This window comes from Sinocyclocheilus grahami, unplaced genomic scaffold, assembly GCF_001515645.1.
Source record: "Sinocyclocheilus grahami isolate Dianchi unplaced genomic scaffold, SAMN03320097.WGS_v1.1 scaffold234.1, whole genome shotgun sequence".
Taxonomy (NCBI): Eukaryota; Metazoa; Chordata; class Actinopteri; order Cypriniformes; family Cyprinidae; genus Sinocyclocheilus; species Sinocyclocheilus grahami.
This window is the reverse complement of record NW_015505413.1, coordinates 2,432,362-2,450,828: the sequence shown is the minus strand read 5'-3', so window position 1 is coordinate 2,450,828 and position 18,467 is coordinate 2,432,362.

Sequence of the window (18,467 nt, the reverse complement as noted above, 5' to 3'; positions counted from 1 at the left end):
GCCATTTTGGAGAATATCTGCTGGATGTAAACAGCGTATGCTTTTCTGTGTCAACTGCGTCACGCCGGATCTGTTTCCTACGTTGTTGTGATTTGATCTGAATGGAAACAGCGTATACGTGTGACGCAGCTGACACAGAACAGCAATGTCCAGCTGATATTCTCCAAAATTCAATTCATTTCAAGTTTATTTGTATAGCGCTTTTCACGATACAAATCGTTGCAAAGCAACTTCACTGCAAATTAAGTTTCTACAATAATTAGTGGTAGCTTATCAGTGGTGACTGTCAGTTAATGTACATATGGCAGAAATGTACGGAAAAATCAATTAAAGACATAATCAATTAAAAACTTTATCAAAAGGGCACCAGGGTGATGCAGAGGAGACGAATTGTTGAATAAAGTCGTTATTTGTTTTTCTTTTGCGCACAAAAAGTATTCTCATAGCTTCGTATAATTGCGGATGAACCACTGATGTCACCGATCTCCTTGCTACGTTTCTGGACTTGGGGACATTTCAGTTGTGTTGCTGTCTATGCAGGGTCAGACAGCTCTCAGATTCCATCAAAAATATCTTAATTTGTGTTCCGAAGATGAACGAAGGTCTTACGGGTTTGAAACGACATGAGGGTGAGTAATTAAAGTGATAGTTCACCCAAAAATGAAAATTTTATGTTTATCTGCTTACCCCTATGGCATCCAAGATGTAGGTGACTTTGTTTCTTCAGTAGAACACAAATTATGATTTTTAAGTCCAACCGTTGCAGTCTATCAGTCGTATAATGCATGGCAATGTAACAAAATCTATGAGAGTAAAAAAAACATGCACAGACAAATCCAAATTAAACCCTGCGGCTCGTGATGACACATTGATGTCCTAAGACACGAAATGATCGGTTTGTGCGAGAAACAAACCGAACAGTATTTATATAATTTCTTACCTCTAATACAGCACTATGTCCAACTTCCTTGAGCGCGCGCACGGCATCCGATGCGTGAGGTATGTACACGCTCTGGCGTAGTTTCCGCAAGCGCCAGAAGTGATCTCTCGCGCGTATACGTCACTCATTGTTTACACAGTGCACAGTTATTGTAGGTACGACGGCTAATCAAAATGGTACTTACTTGTGCTTATCCGGATTGTTCAAACCGACTTAAAACTAAAAGATTACGTTTTCTCGCGCAAATTCATTCAGGAGTGGTGACTTTCCATGTATTCCCAACTGCTGAGCCTGCTCACCTGAAGTTATGGTTGATTGCTCTTCGGCTGGATATCAACACACCCATTAACGTAAACTACGCCAGAGCGTGTACATACCTCACGCATCGGATGCCGTGCGCGCGCTCAAGGAAGTTGGGCATTGTGCTGTATTAGAGGTAAAAAATTATATAAATACTGTTCGGTTTCTCGCACAAACCCATCGTTTCGTGTCTTAGGACATCAATGTGTCGTCACGAGCCGCAGGGTTTCATTTGGATTTGTCTGTGCATGTTTTTTTACTCTCATAGATTTTGTTACCATTGCCATGCATTATACGACTGATAGACTGCAACGGCTGGACTTAAAAATCATAATTTGTGTTCTACTGAAGAAACAAAGCCACCTACATCTTGGATGCCCTGGGGGTAAGCAGATAAACATCAAATTTAATTTTTGGGTGAACTATCCCTTTAAGATCTGTTGAACACACACAAATGGAAAGGTCATAGAGGCCAAAAAGTGTGGGAACCCTAGAGTAAATAATAACAGAATATTAATTATCAAGAGATTTGCTCTTCTAAATTGGTCAAAACAGATCATAAATCAGAACATTAACCAAAAATGCTTAAAACATCATATTGCCACATGATACTATTATTATTGCAGTAGTACTAAGTGAATGTAATCTAAAGAAACCAGAGCTCCCACCACAGACCAGTCACCTTCCTGCCCTGTGATACCACACCTCACCATAGACAGGACAGGTCATGACAGGGCTAATCATGCAGTATTAGTTATACTAGTCTATACGAAACTACGACAGGACTAATCTAAATTACAAAACGAATTTAAAGCAAATCAGTTTCTTACAGTGTAGTTTTATGACATGGAAGGCCACTATGACTATGAGTTTCTATTGTGGCCAAACACTGATGTGCTGACTTGTGCTGGAAAATCCTGAGAATTTCCATATCCACTTCCTTGTACCATTCTCAAGGAACCGATAATGCTGAGATTAGTGTTCAAAATATTTTCTTTTTCAGGTGTTTTTAGAGCACCTTTGCAGATCTATTTGAGAATACATTTACCTTTTATAGTAAAAAAAAAAGTACATTATACTCATCAAGGCTGCATTTATTTGATTAAAGATACAAAAAAAAGAAAAAGTAATATCGTGGCGTATTATAACAACTTAAAATTCAATCATGACAACTCTCGGAAGATTTTAGCATGGTGATGGATATGACAATGTTAATGTATTTGGTCTTGGCGGAATAGATCTGCTACGCTGCTGCTGAATTGCTAGTGTTGGGTTTGAGTCCACCTAATTCGAGTCCAAGTCGAGTCCGAGTCTTTAACCAATCGAGTTTGAGACAAGTCTTGAGTCCAAAATGGGCCGAGTCGGACTCAAGTCCGAGTTTCAAACAGCAGAGTCCGAGTCGAGTCAGAGTCCAACGAAACTCTATTATTTATTAGTATCTTAACATTGTTTTAACCTTTACAACTAGAAAAATGCAATATCCGTTTAAATGTAACAAAAGCAAACCTCTATTGCATCTTGCATTTTGATTTTTGATTAATAATTAGTGTCCTGCTTTGCTTAGCAAACTTAAAGTCATGTAACAGAAATTATGGCTGAACTGATTTATGTATTGTGACATATTTCAGAGTGAAACAGGCTTTAGAATGTGAAAAATTAAAGGGTGGGACTTGACTTTATTAATCGTTAAAGTAAATGTATAAATTTAAGGGTGGGGGTAAAGGAGTAAGTATCTTAGTCTTTATATCATTTTTACGATTTTTAATGAAATATGAATTTTGAATAATCTAAATTAGTCTGTGTCTGCTTATTCTATTCATCATTGTTTCAACCATTAAAGAAACTGCATTTTAATTTCTGGGTTAAAAAAAAAAAACACGAAAAATTAATGGACGCCAAAGTACACGGACCCCTTAGACAGGGCATTTAGAATTTTTTCTTGGATGAAAATGAGGCTGTTAGGGATAAATCTAGTCTGTACAATGGCACACACTGTGTATAAAAGCCCTACATATACTTTCCATAAGTCACAGCCAACTCACACCTGTTTTATTTTTGAATGCATTTATAGTTACATTAATTACAATAAATTACATTATGTAAGAAATAATTGATAATGGGCCGTTGAATTATTAGAAAATAATGCACACCCAAGGTGATTTTGAACCCATTAAAAACTATTGTCGCTAAAAATAATTTTTCTTTGAATCTAGAAGCTGCCACTAATACGAAAGCAAAAAATAATAAACTAATGTAATAAAACATTCTCAAGCTTACTGAAGCTTAATCTAAATGATAAATAAATATATTACTCAAAAATACAAATTAAATAGTTTTTTAGTTTTTTTAAGTTTTTCAGTTGTAAAGGCTTCTACAAAAGGAGCCTACTACAGACATTTCATGAAGTAATAAATGTAAAAAATAATCTTCACTGTATACATTAAATATAGATGATTTTTATTAATAGTTAATAAGTGATTCAGTCAAGAGCAGTGAGTGGTTTTCTCCTTTTCTTTTGTTTGATTAACATTTATTACGCAGTCGGCGGCTGCAGGTTTCTGTTGCATTAAGATCTGATGCATAGATCAAATATTTTGACACATCCGTATTTCTCCCAACAGTTCAAGTTCACTTAAGACAAAACCGACTGCATTTACCAAGATGGGCATTTTGACATAACTTGACAAAACCTGGCACGTTTCCCCCCTTAGCTCGGTTCGTTTGGGCATATGTGAACACGGCAATCGCGCTCTGATCCGCGGCAAAACAATCGGTCTGAGAACGCCTGAACGAGGTGGTCTCGGCTCGATTGAAAACGAACTCTGGAGCGGTTCAGTTGTAGTGAGAAAGCAATCTGATCTAACGGACCAACAAACCAGGCTACATCACAATGTATAATGGGTAATTACGTAAGTGCCGTGAAAAGATCCTGACAGATGACAGCTGTGAGTGACAGCTAAGTGGAATCCCGGAAAATAAACCGCGAAACTTTGACCAATGAGAGAACAGTTTACTCGCGCGTGACTTGCATTAACAAATTTGGTCCGTTTAGAAATATTGCCGTGTGAAAGCGAACCGCACCAAAAATAAAAAGCAACATTGTAATAATTTTAATCCCTGTTTCGTGAACAAAGCAATCAATCTACAGGTGTGAAAGCACCCCTGTAAGAGAACTTAAGCGAAAGAGAACTCGGCATTCGCACACTGACTGAGAGGCGCGTTATTCTGAGAGCACACTTTCGGTGTGTGAGCACAGAAGCCCGTCAGCTTTCAAGTACTAGACAAGACTTAAAAACGCATGCAAATACTGAATATCACTTTTGTGATAATGCATTGAGTCAGTGACATTTCCGTCAACTGTCCCCGGACTCGGTTAGACATATTTTCCGAGTCCGAGTCAAGTCCGAGTAAAAATACATCCGAGTCCGTGACAAGTCAGAGTACTTTAAAAAATTGCACTCGAGACCGGACTCGAGTCCGAGTATGAGTCCGAGTACCCCAACTCTATGAGTTGCTGCTGCAAGCAAGTACAGGAACTTGCTACTGCCAATGCATATGGCAATACAGTGCTGTGAGTAGGGGTCGACCGATATGTGTTTTTCAGGGCCAATGCCGATACCAATTATTACAGATCAAGTAGACCGATGACCGATATTTTGAACCGATATGTATGTCTGGTGTAAAAATGAAAATTAATTAAGAATAACAAGGGCTCTGACAAAAACTGCCTTCCCTGGTGTTGTTTGAGTGTAGTACATTGCACTTCTTACTCTTGTCTTCCTCTGTGCATCCATCTACAATAAGGGTAATATAAATAGAGAGTTAAAAGTGGGGCCACTGTATGCGTCATGATTAAGCCTATGAATACTGTACTACAGCTAAACAGCTTGGGGAAATGTAAGTATTTGGCTTCAATAATTTACATGTTAGAACTATATGTGTAATAGCATAACCTCTCATAATTCCTCATTAATTTTTTTTCTGATGGCTAAAACATAACCTACAATAGTAGAGGTGACTATTCAATTCATCATGTAATGCACATCAATGGATTAACTTTTTTTTAAATGTATATAATAAGTGTAAATAATTTAATTGTCGTCATAGCTATATTGTAGAAGTTGTTAAGAAGACTGCAACTATTTTCATGAAACTATAACACTAATAGCCATTTTACAGGCACACTTAGTTCAATAGCCTATTGAAATGTCTTGGCCTATGTGACACTAGAAATTTCAGTTAGTTTCAATTTACAGTACAGTGCAAATTAAGGCATAAACCAATGTAATTGATCTTTTAATCAAATGAGAGTAAAACTTTATTTTTTGGCTAACAAAGGGTTTACTTTTAAAATTAAAACATGGAAGAAATAGCATATTGTGTGATTATTCTTTTAAACAAAAGTTGTAATAATTGTTGTAGTAGTATTATGTATATCATACTGCACCACAGTAATATAGTTCTGATAATTTCTTTAAGCTAACCCAAACTTATATTTTGACTGGTTGCCATAAGGAACTTTTAAGTTTTTGTAGCCTATGTAAGTGTTTCCCATACATTGATTTATTTGTGGCGCCCGCCACAATATCAAAACTGACCGCCACAAAAAGATTTTCCAAAAGGCTTTGACTTCGTTAAATAAACATGAGCATTGCAAATTGAAACCCGGTGCAGGTGTTTTTATATCACTGTATTTCTGAAGGAAACCCACTGTCTTCAGAAAAGTTTGGATGTCATTTTCATTTCATCTTGCATGTAATATCTGATAAAGCAGCGTTTGTGAGTGGAGCGCTGCTTTGTGTACAGCGTTACCAGGGAAACCTTGATCTCTACCACTCACACAGCGCCTCCTGCTGGTAGAGAATGAATTTGCATATGTATGCCGCCACAAATAGAGTATAAGTCTGTGGGAAACACTTTTACTCAAATGAAACTGTCAAATGATCATGAAGTGACTCTCAGAGGGAGTCAAAGCAGTTCTGGAGATGTTGTTCATGTATTTATGTCCTCATGTTGTGAGACGACAGAAGCTGAAATCACCGCGAGCGTCGCACACTTGTATGTGTAGAAAACAAAACCGCGTGTCTGTGCCATTTACATACACAGAGACAGGCAGAACAAGCAGGATTCATATTTAAATAATATTTTTGCGGCTTAATATTTACAGATACTAGTTCATATCGTGAATCTTTTTAAGTGTACTGACCTACTTTTGATTAATTCATCCAAACTTTGACAAATTCCGTGACATCCCGCATCATACAGTAAATCCCATTTATATGACTGGATTCCGTGATTCCATCCACATTTTCTGCTTCGCAGAAATCATAGATAATATTGAGGTGTTTAGTGGATTGTGATGTATTGCAACTTAAGCAACGTCTGCTGCTGCCTTACCTTTGAGAGAAAACTGGTGTGTGATCACTGAAGCAGCTGCAGTTAGCAAGCGCTTTCGGAGTGAGAGTGAATTCCACATTGATTGGTTGGACTCGTGACTCCCAACAAATCAGATGGGTGGTGGGTGGAGATTGCTTTACGCCACAGAGTGGTGAGTTCTGACAGGCTGCATCAGAGCCAAATAGCTTGTTTCAAAATTAAGTTATTTTATCGGCGAATTTGAAAATGACCGATACCGATAATCATAAAAATGCTTAAAGGAACATTTCACTATTTTTGAAAATAGGCTAATTTTCCAACTCCCCTAGAGTTAAACAGTTGAGTTTTACCGTTTTCGAATCCATTCAGCCGATCTCCGGGTCTGGCGGTAGCACTTTTAGCTGTAGCTTAGCATAGATCATTGAATCTGATTAGACCGTTAGCATCTCGCTCAAAAATGACCAAAGAGTTTCGATATTTTACCTATTTAAAACTTGACTCTTCTGTAGTTACATCGTGTACTGAGACCGACGGAAAATTAAAAGTTGCGATTTTCTACCGTACTATGGGTGCAGCAGGCGCAATGATATTACGCAGCGCCTGAAAATAGTCCCCAGCATGCTCCCTGTGCAAGCAGGTGGTCATGTTGGTTATGTTGATGGAAGTTAGCCTATTTTCATAAGTTAGTCTATTTTCTTCCAAAAATATCTAAACTTTTTGGTAATTTTTGAGCGAGATGCTAACGGTCTAATCAGATTCAATGATCTATGCTAAGCTACAGCTAAAAGTGCTACCGCCAGACCCGGAGATCGGCTGAATGGATTCGAAAACGGTAAAACTCAACTGTTTAACTCTAGGAGAGTTGGAAAATTAGCCTATTTTCAAAAATAGTGGAGTGTTCCTATAATATCGGAGCCGATAATCGGCCAGGCCGGTAATCGGTCGACCCCTAGCTGTGAGTATTTAAGACATACTGCTGCCGCACAAATAGCATATAAAATAACCCATAGCAGATCTATACAGGTGGAGCTGGGGAAGGAGGAGAGTTTCAGAGAAACTCTGAAAGCGCGCTGCAGGTATCTCAAGTGAATGCTAGCCAGCCATATAAATGCAAGGCAGTAAGCTCATTGGCTGCATATGCAGCATGAACCAATCAGTTTGTGCCAAGTCGTTTAACTCTCTGAATATCATCAGTTACATTAACAACCCGTCAGCCTGCGCCATCTAGAGTTTCATGACTGAACTATATATACATTTTAATATGTAATTTATTTCTGTGATGCAAAGCTGAATTTTCAGCATCATTACTCCAGGCTTCAGTGTCAAAAGATCCTTCAGAAATCATTCTAATATGCTGATTTGCTGCTCGAGAAACATTTCTTATTATCAATGTTGAAAACATTTTCATTGATTTATTTTTAATAAATAAACTTTTTAATTGTCTTTACTGTAACTTTATCAATTTAATGCATCCTTGCTCAATAAAAAAAAGAAGACAAGTCCATATGCGCTACAAATCTTGCTCTCTGTCACAGCATGTCAAGATGTTTTGCACCCAGTTCAAAGTCAACAATGTCAAACCTAGCTCAATGGTTTTTGATGCAGCTTGAACTGAATGGCATTCGAGCGCTACATCCTAGGTGAAGAAACGAGAGTTTTAACACCAGAGCTGAGGTCATGTCTAGGTGTGCTGTTTTCAGACAGACAGTATTGAGAAATAGTTACTGTAATTTCACAAGTGGCAAGATGGTATCAGTGATATCACCCACAATAACCCAATCCCAGCTTTATGAATCTACAGTTGTTTGCCACACACTCCAGCAGATGAGGCCTGCGGTGCCTCTACGACAGATTCAAGACCGTGTAGTGGCTGCGCTCGGGTTGTCAAAATTCACTCTCCTCTCTGCGATTTCGTTCGCCAGATGAGGAAGAAAGAGAGGCCCTTTAGTTCATCTTTGTGATGAGGTTTCGGTGTGTTTACAGAGATGTGGAAAGCCTGCTGTTACTGAGGGTAAGTGCCACAAACCAAGGTGAGGCAGGTTTTCGAACACTCAGAGATAAGAGTAACAGGGATTGCATTTGCTAACCATAAAAGACCTACGATACAACATAAAAACAACCACTGAACACGATGAGAAGTAAGTGTAGAGGTGGTTCGGGCCCCACCCTTCCTCCGTTAACCAACAAGAGACACAGCAAGAGCACCTCTCCTCACCACTGTGGTGGACATTAGATTCAGCCGCAGATCATCCCACGACTGTTTCACGGTTTGTCTGATGCCAATCGCACACTAATGTGGTAAAGCCTGATCTGATAGGTTGACTTTCAGGAGTCGAGATCCACAGGATTTTAATCATCCCGTTGGGAGACAAAAGCTGCACCCAAACCAACCCAACCTCTAGAAGCTGCAATAATTCATGGAGGTAGTCTGCCTCGGACTGAGTTTCATAGACTCAATGTATATTAAACCTGAGATGGAATTTCATACACAGATGATGCCTGTCTTCTGTCCTTCCAGCGAAGCCGAAAGAAGTGTCTCTACTTTCACGTTATGTCTCTTGCCCTTTTGATATCTCGCTCACTCTCTCTTTCTCTCTCACACCATCCGTCTGTCCTTTTCCGTCCGTCTCATGTCTTCTGTCATGTCTCCAGTTTGGTAGTAAAAATATCCTGCTCTGAAATCAGCAAGCTATCACTGTATGGTTTATGTTTCAAGACATACATTATATGCATTAAATATGGCTGTATAGTAAGATATCAGTACTTGAAGCTGTGACCTGTTAAAACTGCTTATATATATATATATATATATATATATATATATATATATATATATATATATATATATATATATATATTTCATATATAACAGTATATACGTACATATATAGTGTTGGGCAAGTTACTCTGAAAATGTAATCAAATTACTGATTACTGATTACTCCTTTTAAAAGTAATCATGTTACTGTTCTGATTACTTTATTTCAAAAGTAATTAGTAATTAGTTACATTACTAGTTACGTTAATTTTTTCTCCTTGAAATTTATGAAATCCCAGCATACACACTCCCAATAAATATTAATCTAATCCACTGGCACTTGACTCGACAGTGCGTGTGCTACATCCTTTTTACAATCTCTAGATTATAAAACACTGCATTCTGTCAGCAATGTAACGCGGCAGTAACGTATAGAGACCTCGGCTTGTAACTATACTCTAATTACTATTTTGAAAATTATATCGGGTTAAATTGCTCCGTTACTAAAAAAGTAATCAAATTACAGTAACGCGTTACTAAGTAATGCGTTACCTCCCAACACTGTATATATATATATATATGAATAGTTTGGTTCCAAAACGCTATAAATTCATTTTGATTAATTTGAGTAAAATGTGTTTTCTTTACCAAGAAAGTGGCAAGATGAAAACCACTATTTTCTGTTTCAAACTTTCACATAGCATCTTTAGGTTATAATAACATAAAAAATTCAAATCCAGATTTTGATTTTCAAAGATTTATTATAAAATTGTATTATTTTTTCCCCAAAATGCAATAAATCCATGACACGTGCTTTTTTTAAATTTTTTTCAAAAATGCAATAAATCCATTGAGTCAATATAAAAGTTATTTTTCATATTGAAACTGTTGAAAATACACAACATAGTAAGTTGATCCACATATGACAACCTCTGAACTTGGTCAATACTAATCTTATATACAGGCGCTGAACTAAAATTACATTCAATCAGTCATCGCTCCCAAAATGAATTCAACGGGTCATCTTGTTAATGCTATAAATTAATTACAACAATAAAAGAAAATTACATCATGAACATACATGAACAACATCACATTAAACCACAGAAATTACAAAATGACATTTCCCTTACATTCAACTTCCAAAAGTGCATTCATCTTTGCTATGTTACATTAATTTAGTTGACTAGTGCTATACGCTGTATTAACAAACACATAAATGGCATAAATATTTTTTTGTTTGTTTGTTGATCACAAAATACAAAGTAGATGAGGAAAACTAGGATGCCGGGTGTATTCAAAGCGCCACCATTACTGTCTAGAGTGCGTGGAGTGGTGCGCTGTGATTGGTTGTTACTGTTTACAGTGCGTGGAATGGTGCGCTGTGATTGGTTGAGCGGATATATCGCATTCTGCAGAAAAGGGAGACTGGCGTTTGTCGCAGTTTGGAAAAAACAGCCTTGAACAAGGAAAAATATAGGGTGGTACTTGATTATTAATAATAATACATTAATAATAATGCTATGCATGGATAAATAATTTATAATAAACACTGCAGCATTCCAATAAAAAAAAAAATTTAAATTTGTATTTCATGGTCACTTTAAAATCCTCCATTTAAAAATCCTTAAAGATCTTTAATATATTCCCCACATGTATATACCCACAGAAGGTGGTTCAATGGTCACCCAGGTTGGCCAGACTGGTCAGGCTGGTCTGTTTTGCTGGTTTTAAAGGGCTGCAGGAGACCAGCTAAACTAGCTCAGACCATCAAACCACTTTAGGCTGGTTTAAGTTGTTTTTTTTTCAGCATGGATGTTTTAAACTCTCATTTAACTAAAAAAAACATAGTGACAGACATTACTCAGTTAACACATCTGCATCCTGAGAGGCAAAAAACAACGCCTGCACTATAGAGAACAATGGTAGCTTTAGAGTGAAGAATATCATTCTGAGATGTTTAAACACCATTTTCTATAGATCTCCGTCTGCAGGCTGCATGTGGTGAGGTGCAGTATGTGATAATGGCAGTGTGGTGTGCAGCCTGCAGTTTTCCTCTCCACCACCCTGCTGAGGCCACACCTGCCACAACTGGCGCAGACTGAGCCAGCATGGCTGACCGAATATGCCACCAGGGTCTGGCTGCACACGGCCAGATCCAGCGGTGTGACGCCTGCGAGCCCTACAGATATGATTTGAGGCCTGAAGTGAAAGAACAGAAACGACTGCCTACATCCCATTGAGAGCCATGGCAAACAGACTGATGAGAGGAAGAGAAGGAGAGAGATAGAATGGGTGGGCCAGAAGAAAACAGAATGAATAAACAAGAGAAAGAAATATTAGGATTCAAGTCATAGTTCTGACGTGCATACAATGGAAGACAGGTGCACACACAATTTTTTTTAATCAGTATTTTGTCTAGTTATCCAGCAAAAATACCTAAAAATCTTTAAAACAAGATAAAATTAATGAATTAGTTAAAAGTTTGGGGTCAGAAATATTTTCTTATGTTTTTGAAAGTCTCACGAAGGCTGCATTTTTTTGTATACAAAATATGGTAAAAACTAGGGATGCACGATACTGGATTTTTGTCGATATGCCGATATTTTTCAACTTATTTTGGCTGATAGCTGATGCCGATACCGATCTATTTCCTTTTGTTTGGAAACAAAACCAAGTCTCTCCTGTGCAGAAATTATTAACAAATCATTTTTAATTTTGGTTATTTTTTTTATCAATAATGAAGTTATTTTATAATGACAGTACACTGAAAGCTTTGAAAATAATTATAAATCAACTATATTTCAATCGCTGATTTTTTTTTCTTTAGAAAGATGCAGTGGTAACCTTAAAAACAGTAATTTTGTGAAATAGTATTTCATATATTTTAAAATGGAATGTATTCCTATGATTGCAAAGCTGTACCACTGTTGTCAACATTGATAATTACAATAAATGTTTCTTGAGCAGTAAATCAGCATATTAGAATGATTTCTGAAGGATCTTGTGACCCTGAAGACTGGAGTAATGATGCTGAAAATTCAGCTTTGCGTCACAGAAATAAATTACATTTTAAAATATATTCAAATAGAAAACTGTTCTTTTAAATTATAATAATATTTCACACTAAGTGTTTTACTGCAATCAAATAAATGCAGCCTTGGTGAGCATAAGAGATTTCTTCAAAGACATTTAAAAAATACAATGTAAATTTCTGAGCTGCATGAAGTAGCATGATCATTTTTTTTTTAAATCTCCCATTTTTGTGTTCTACAGAAGAAAGTAGCATACAAGTTTCAAACATGATGATGCATAATGAGGCATTTTAGGGACAAACAAACATGAGGCATTTTGAGATTAGGTATTTTAGAGACAAACAAACATATTTGCATTTTTTATATTCTTCATTTTCATAGTGCACATATTGTTACATCAAACTCCAACCTGCACTTATCAGTAACGGCCCCAATATTTCTGACGTTCTACAAACCACACAGATTGATTTCCATTTTCACGCATCATTGCGTTCTCATCAGCAGCAAGTCGAGTGACACACTTAGCGGGCCTCTCTAAAGGTCAGCTTGCTCTCATGTGACCTGTGGTTTAGCAGCACTCTATGCTGGAAAAACCCAGAGAGAGCAGCGCGCTCACAAAGGGGTCGGGGGACCTTCTGAAGCGTGCTGCACTCTGCAAGCAGATCTAGATATGAATCAGAGTGTAGCAGCATGACATATAAAAAGAATGACAGGTAAAAGAAACTCATCTGTGGTACGTGCCTTGCAGGAATGTTCCACATCAGCAGGATTCTGTATTTGCTCCTGACTTGCGTGTCATTTAAGCATGTAGTAGTCTGAACAATGCAGATTTACACCAAATGCTAATAGACCTACACACTGATTATCATTCTCCACATTTTAGAATAATAGCAAACTACGTTCATTACCTTTTTCGTCTCTGCAAGCAAATCGAATATTTGTCTTCAAACTTGCATAAGCTTTTAAATCAAAATGTTTTAAAATCAAAAGACACACACAATCAGTAAAAGTGTATCCAGACATTTGACTGGTGTAGCCTATATCTTTGGACATATGAAACAAATAAAATATTGAGACATCTGCAAAAACCACAAGCGCTCTGATTATTAATAAACACCAGTGAGTTTGGCAATGTACCACTGACTCAACTTGACAATACAGAAACAGACCAGGGAATAATCAGAACAAGCATTTGCATGAGTCAAATCAAGAAGCATTACTACTGACTACAGTGATTATAACATCTGACTGCAGTTATTATTACATCTGACTGCAATTATTTTTAACATCTGACTGCCGTGATTATAACATCTGAGTGCAGTGATTATAACATCTGACTGCATTGACCATTACTTCTGATTGCAGGGTGTAATGTGGTGTTTTGTTTCATGTTCATGTTTTCCATGTCTTTTATTTTGTATTTGTTTCATGGTTCCTGTTTGTGTCATGCTTCCCTTGCCCTCATGTATTCATGCCATTGGTTCCCCTGTTCATTGTGTCATGTTCTGATTGGTTGTCTTAGTCATGTGTCTTGTTTCCCATTGGTTTGTTCTTGTCATGTGACCCTTTTGTTTCCTATAAGTAGCTTCATGTTCCCATTGTGCCCTCGTCGTGTATTGAATGTATTTAACCCGCTGTTGGTGAGTCTAGTCTGTTTATGTCAAGTCTGCTCATGCTATGTCTGTTCAAGTCAAGTCAAGTCAAGTCAAGTCTGTGTTTCTTGTTTGGATGTTTGGATATCACCTGTAAATAAACTGCACTTGGGTTCTCACTTACGCTCGCCTTCAGTGGATGATTCTTTACAGAATACAGTCCGCTTCCGAATTCACTGCCTGCCCTGTCACGGCCACAGAGGCCGTTCATGAACTCACTGCCTGCCCTGTCACGGCCACGGAGGCCGTTCACAAACTCACTGTCTGCCCTGTTACGGCCACGGAGGCCGGTCACAAACTCACAGACTGTCTTGCCACGGAGGCCGTTCACGAACTCACTGCCTGCCCTGTCACAGCCATGGAGGCTGTCCATGAATTCACTGTCTGTCCTGTCATGACCAAGGAGGCCGTTCATGAACTCACAGTCTGCCCTGTCACAGCCAAGGAGGCCGTTCATGAACTCACTGCCTGCCCTGTCACGGCCACGGAGGCCGGTCACAAACTCACAGACTGTCTTGCCATGGAGGCCGTTCATGAACTCACTGCCTGCCCTGTCACGGCCACGGAGGCCGGTCACAAACTCACAGACTGTCTTGCCATGGAGGCCGTTCATGAACTCACTGCCTGCCCTGTCACGGCCACGGAGGCCGGTCACAAACTCACAGACTGTCTTGCCATGGAGGCCGTTCATGAACTCACTGTCTGCCCTGTCATCACTAAGAAGGCTGTCCATGAATTCACTGCCTGTCCTGTTATGGCCAAGGAGGTCGGTCATGAACTCACAGACTGCCTTGTCACAGCCACAGAGGCCGGTCACGAACTCACAGACTGTCTTGCCATGGAGGCCGTTCACGAACTCAAACTGCAATTGTTATAACATCTGACTACAGGGATTATAACATCTAACTGCATTGACCGTTACTTCTGATTGCAGGGATTATAACATCTGACCGCAGTGATTGTAACATCTGACTGCAGTGACTGTTACTTCACACTGCAGTGATTATAACATCTGACTGCAGTTATTATAACATCTGACTACAGGGATTATAACATCTGACTGCCATGATTATAACATCTGACTGCAGTTATTATAACATCTGACTACAGTGATTATTACATCTGACTGCAATTATTATAACATCTGACTACAGGTGTTATAATATCTCACATTGCCATAATTATAACATCTGACTTCTGTGATTATAACATCTGACTGCCATGATTATAACATCTGACTGCAGTTATTATAACATCTGACTACAGTGATTATTACATCTGACTGCAATTATTATAACATCTGACTACAGGTGTTATAATATCTCACATTGCCATAATTATAACATCTGACTTCTGTGATTATAACATCTGACTGCCATGATTATAACATCTGACTGCAGTTATTATAACATCTGACTACAGTGATTATTACATCTGACTGCAATTATTATAACATCTGACTACAGGTGTTATAATATCTCACATTGCCATAATTATAACATCTGACTTCTGTGATTATAACATCTGACTGCCATGATTATAACATCTGACTGCAGTTATTATAACATCTGACTACAGTGATTATTACATCTGACTGCAATTGTTATAACATCTGACTACAGGGATTATAACATCTAACTGCATTGACCGTTACTTCTGATTGCAGGGATTATAACATCTGACCGCAGTGATTATAACATCTGACTGCAGTGACTGTTACTTCAGACTGCAGTGATTATAGCATCTGACTGCAGTTATTATAATATCTGACTACAGTGATTATTACATCTGACTGCAATTGTTATAACATCTGACTACAGGGATTATAACATCTAACTGCATTGACCGTTACTTCTGATTGCAGGGATTATAACATCTGACCGCAGTGATTGTAACATCTGACTGCAGTGACTGTTACTTCACACTGCAGTGATTATAACATCTGACTGCAGTTATTATAACATCTGACTACAGGGATTATAACATCTGACTGCCATGATTATAACATCTGACTGCAGTTATTATAACATCTGACTACAGTGATTATTACATCTGACTGCAATTATTATAACATCTGACTACAGGTGTTATAATATCTCACATTGCCATAATTATAACATCTGACTTCTGTGATTATAACATCTGACTGCCATGATTATAACGTCTGACTGCCATGATTATAACGTTTGACCGCAGTGATTATAACATCTCACTGCAGTGACTGTTACTGCTGACTGCAAGGATTATAGCATTTGACTGCAGTGATCATAACATCTGACTGCAGTGACTGTTACTTCTGACTGCAGGTATTATAACATTTGACCGCAGTGATTATAACATCTGACTGCAGTGACTGTTACTTCTGACTGCAGTGATTATACCATCTGACTGCAGTGATTATACCATCTGACTGCAGTGATTATAACATCTGACTGCAGTTATTATAACATCTGACTACAGGGATTATAACATCTGACTGCAGTTATTATAACATCTGACTGCCGTGATTATAACATCTGACTGCAGTGACTGTTACTTCTGACTGCAGGGATTATAACATCTACCTGCCATGATTATAACATTTGACCGCAGTGATTATAACATCTGAGTGCAGTGACTGTTACTTCTGACTGCAGTGATTATACCATCTGACTGCAGTGATTATACCATCTGACTGCAGTGATTATAACATCTGACTGCAGTTATTATAACATCTGACTACAGGGATTATAACATCTGACTGCAGTTATTATAACATCTGACTGCCGTGATTATAACATCTGACTGCAGTGACTGTTACTTCTGACTGCAGGGATTATAACATCTACCTGCCATGATTATAACATTTGACCGCAGTGATTATAACATCTGAGTGCAGTGACTGTTACTTCTGACTGCAGTGATTATACCATCTGACTGCAGTGATTATACCATCTGACTGCAGTGATTATAACATCTGACTGCAGTTATTATAACATCTGACTACAGGGATTATAACATCTGACTGCAGTTATTATAACATCTGACTACAGTGATTATTACATCTGACTGCAATTATTATAACATCTGACTACAGGTGTTATAATATCTCACATTGCCATAATTATAACATCTGACTTCTGTGATTATAACATCTGACTGCCATGATTATAACGTCTGACTGCCATGATTATAACGTTTGACCGCAGTGATTATAACATCTCACTGCAGTGACTGTTACTGCTGACTGCAAGGATTATAGCATCTGACTGCAGTGATCATAACATCTGACTGCAGTGACTGTTACTTCTGACTGCAGGTATTATAACATTTGACCGCAGTGATTATAACATCTGACTGCAGTGACTGTTACTTCTGACTGCAGTGATTATACCATCTGACTGCAGTGATTATACCATCTGACTGCAGTGATTATAACATCTGACTGCAGTTATTACAACATCTGACTACAGGGATTATAACATTTGACCGCAGTGATTATAACATCTGAGTGCAGTGATTATAACATCTGACTGCAATGACTGTTAATTCTGACTACCATGATTATAACATCTGACCTCAGTGATTATAACATCTGAGTGCAGTGATTATTATATCTAACTGCAGTGACCTTTACTGTAGAGATTATTGCATCTGACTGGAACAACTATTACTTCTGACTGCAGTGACCATTACGTCTGACTGCTACCATCATTACTTCTGTGTGCAGGGACCGATACCTCGAACTGCAACGATCATTGCAGTGACCGTTACTTCTGAACACAGTGATTAGAACATCTCACTGCAATGACTGAATTAAAAAAGTGAGAAAGAAAGGGCAGATTTGGGGTGTGGATTTGAATGCTATATTGCGCAAGGCTTATAATGTTGTGCATTGATGCCTCATACCATGCATACACTAGAAGAGTGTTGCAGACACAACTTTTTATTTGGCCTCAGTATAACTCAGTATTTTGCCTTGATATACTGTAAAACTATCTAAACATCTTTAAAACAAGATAACATTTTCTTTAGAAGAAACATTTTATAGAATATACTATTTGTTCTCCGTTACTTTTGACTGCGGTGATTATTACGTCTGGCTGCATTGACAGTAGCTTCTGACTGCATTGAATGTTTTCAGTAATCATTATTCTTAATTTCAGTGATTATTACCACTGACTGCAGCGATCATTACTCCTGACTGCACAATCCCTCAGCGACTGAGTTTTAAAGGCCTGGTTAAAAGACACAAAAACTGTCCAAGCTTTTAGACCTGGCCAAAGGAAAACCACCACTTCTGAGAGATGAATATTTTACCCTCTCGATCGCTCAGAGTGACCACAGGCTGAGTTAAGAGTTATTGGCCAGAGGCAAAGAGGGCACTTAACAAATGATAATGCCCATTTCTATCAGGTAGAATAGAC